Below are 3942 nucleotides of genomic sequence, written 5' to 3' on the forward strand. Positions count from 1 at the left end.
AGGATAGTAAGTGGCTCTTAAGGCGTATGCTCACAACTGAAGAACTAAAGGGCCACTCTATCACTGGGCATCATGGTTCAAAAAAGAAAACTCACAGTGTCCGACCACCCCTTGAGGACAAGTCCAAGTTGAGGGTACTTTATGGTAAGATACATGCATGTATTTAAGGCAGTAATATTGTTTATTTTAATGGTACTATAAATATCTCTAAAAAATTTCCTTAAAAAATGTATGAGGAGAAAATGTGGTATAATGGCTTATGAGACAACTATCTGCCAATGACCAGATGACTCACTGTTTGACCTTAAACAGTTGGAAAATCCTTACTGTTTAATAAATAAAGTATGCTGTAAAAGATTGAAAACAATCTAATGAAGAAAGCGTGGATGTTACCTGCTCTGTAAAATTGACCCTAGAAACAAATACATATATAAAACTGAAATGTTTTGAAGCTTAATAAAATTATTATTTCTTTTGAGACATAATTATTGAGAAATATCCTGGAAGGTTGGTAACAGACATCAACTTAGTATTGGCTGATGTTGTAAAGCCATCTGCACCAGGAATGGCTGAGTAATTGAAATAAAATTGACAAATGTAATAAAGGATTGTCTTGAGACACAATTTTTGCTGACCTATAATACTGTTTTGTTATTTTTCTACAGTATTCACTCATACAGTAAAAAAATGTTTGTGGATGGACTCATTGTTTTATGTTATGACCAAAATAACCCATGTTTAAAACAGTTACTGACCCCTCTTATAAAACCTCATTTTAATCCACCCTATTTTAAAAGCCCGGTCCTATACTTTTTCTGTGACCCTGTCTATCCAGTGTAGTCTTTATCACTCGGAACCAACTTGGAAGTGATTCGGATATTAAAATCTTAATGCTTTAAAGTGATTTGGAATCTGTTTAGAATCACTTGGAAATGACTTGAAAACAACTTGGAAATGACTTGGAAACAACTTGGAAATCCACTCGGAAACAACTTTAACGATTTCTATTTGAAAAAGAGAAATTTATTTTATTCTCTTTTTCCCACTTTATTTCTATGAAATGTGAATAGATTTGATATTGGCAAGCTTGTATATTTTGGGGGCACAAGCCCCAAAATGATAAAATAACAGCATTCAATGAGGAAGCAAGCTATCTCCATCATTTACAGTTTGGGGCAAAGTCCCCAAAATGACATTACAACATATAATTTAATATGTCTGTATTATATGATTATGTTGCTGATTCAAACGAGATATAGATTTAATATTGGCAGGCTTGTATATTTTAGGGCAAAAGCCCCAAAATGTTAAAATAACATATTTTTGAAAAATAGCGTTCAATGAGGAAGCATGCTATCTCCATCATTTTCAATTTGGGGCAAAGTCCCCAAAATGAAATTACAACATATAATCTTGTCTGTATTATATGATCATGTTGCTGATTCAAACGATATATAGTTTTGTAAGCGTATAATGAAGATCTTGTAAAAAAAAAATTTAAAGAAAAGATCAAATTAGAGCATACTTTCCGATAAGAGCAAGAACAAAAAAAATATCAGTTTGCTTGAATAACAAGTCAAAACGGCAAATATCGTAAAATAAATGTTTTCTATTATCTTTAATTAGTAACAACATTCTTCCTTCAGTCACAATGCCGTTTTGTTATAAATCAAACAGTTGGTGTTTTTTTTCGTTTGTATTGATTCACAATTTTTTTATGTCGTGGCCTTGTAAAGCTGATTATGCAGTATGGATTATGCTCATTATTGAAGGCTGTACATTTACCTAACGTGTAAATGATTAAATTCGATTCATACAGACTATGTTAGATACTAGTAGTTGTCTCATTGGCAATCATACTTTATCTCCTTATGCACTTCCTTTCACACATTGTTCTAATCAGTAAATCAGTTCAAACATAATGCGTGAAAATAAAAGGTGCATGTAACATTAGGCCAAAATGTGTCAGTAACTGCCTTGTAATGGCTACAAGTAGCATTTGGCCAATAACACACCTTGCCTGAAATTACTCAATATTTTTTCGGATACTTGTTACCATCAAGTTATGGTTCACACTTGCCAGTAGGTACAAGTACATATCTGTACAAAAGTGTTTGATAATATATTTTAATGGTATTCCAAAAAATTTAATATGCTACACTTCTTTTTTACATAATGGCCTCGTTTGTCCCATATTCGGCTCTAGTTCAGGAGGTTACGTAAAAGTATTCGTTCAGAATTTCCTCATGCAAGTATTTTATACTTGAATATACATGTAAATATATGCCGGTACTTTCTTTTTCTGAAAGAATTTATTAAAACATCAAAAGATATCGGTAAATATACATTTCACAGAACTAGCAAAATAAACTACGAGAGAGATGTTTCATTGTTTCATACCACTTTTTCTTTTTTCTTTTTATGGGTTCGTATAATGCTATAGGGAAAACGGCAAAAACAAGCATTGGTGTCGTTTCTGTACAATAACTTGTGTTTAAGTGTAAAGATCTTTTTAAAATTGCACTACAAGGTTCCATACTACAACAGGAAGGTTGGGATTGAGTTTGGGTGTAATTGCTCCAAAAAGGGGGGGGGGGGGGGCGGAATAATTTTTTTCCAATTTTTTGAAGGAGTTCATATTTTTTTCTTCTTTTAAAATTTTACAAATTTGACCACATTTATTTTGTGTCAGAAACCTATATTTTGTCAAAAATGTTATCATAATCCAAATTCAGATCGTATCAAGCGTCTAAATTTGCCCTTATTGTTCAAGGTCCGACCTCTGCGGTCGTATAAGGCTGTGCTCAGGGAAGCATTTTATTCAATTCAGTATTTAACATTTAAATTTAATATGCTAAATATAATAAATCAGCAATGAATATGTCGCTATTTTATCGATATCTCTTGTTGGCCATTATTTTTTTCATGTTTTAAAGTAAGATATAATATGTTTATTTATTTGTTTCAGACGTAATGTATGTTCAGAAGAAAAGAAGGATTGATGGCTGTTTAACGTCCAGCAACAAATAAAATACACATTCAGGACGAGAGCATGATAATGTGACATAAATATAATCACTGTTTTGTACTGGACCTACACACTGAGCGCTAGTTCACTAGATACACTGAGGGCTAGTTCACAAGATACTAGTCTACATGAAGACCCGTGCACATTCTACAACTACTAAACACTGTGTGTTAAGCGGTAAAATTTACGTTTTCAAGTCTTGTAGTTTGACTCTGACGGATATTGAGCCAACAACCTCCTGAACTCGAGCCGAATATGGGACAACTGAGGCTATTATGTGAAAAAGGAGTGTAGCATACACTATTGTTTGGAATACCATTAAAATATATTATCAAACACTTTTGTACAGATATGTACTTGTAGGCATTACAAAGCAGTAACTGACACATTTAGGCCTAATGTTACATGCATCATTTATTGTCATGCATTCTATGTTTAAACTGATTGACTGATTAGAACAATGTGTGAAAGGAAGTGCTTACGGAGATAAAGTATGATTGCCAATGAGACAACTACTAGTATCTAACATAGTCTGTATGAATCGGGTTTAATCATTTACACGTTAGGTAAATGTACAGCCTTCAATAATGAGTAAAAATCCATACCGCATAGTCAGTCAGCTTTACAAGGCCACGACATAAAAAACAAATTGTGAATCAATACAAACGAAAACAAAAACACCAACTGTTCGATTTATAACAAAACAACATTGTGACTGAAGGAAGAATGTTGTTACTAATTAAAGATAAAAGAAAACATTTGCCGTTCTGACTTGTTATTCAAGCAAACTGATATTTTCTTTGTTCTTGCTCTTATCGGAAAGTATGCTCTAATTTGATCTTTTCTTTAAAAATTGTTTTTACAAGATCTTCATTATACGCTTACAAAACTATATATCGTTTGAATCACCAACA

Source organism: Mytilus galloprovincialis, chromosome 7 (genome assembly GCF_965363235.1).
Source record: "Mytilus galloprovincialis chromosome 7, xbMytGall1.hap1.1, whole genome shotgun sequence".
Lineage (NCBI taxonomy): Eukaryota > Metazoa > Mollusca > Bivalvia > Mytilida > Mytilidae > Mytilus > Mytilus galloprovincialis.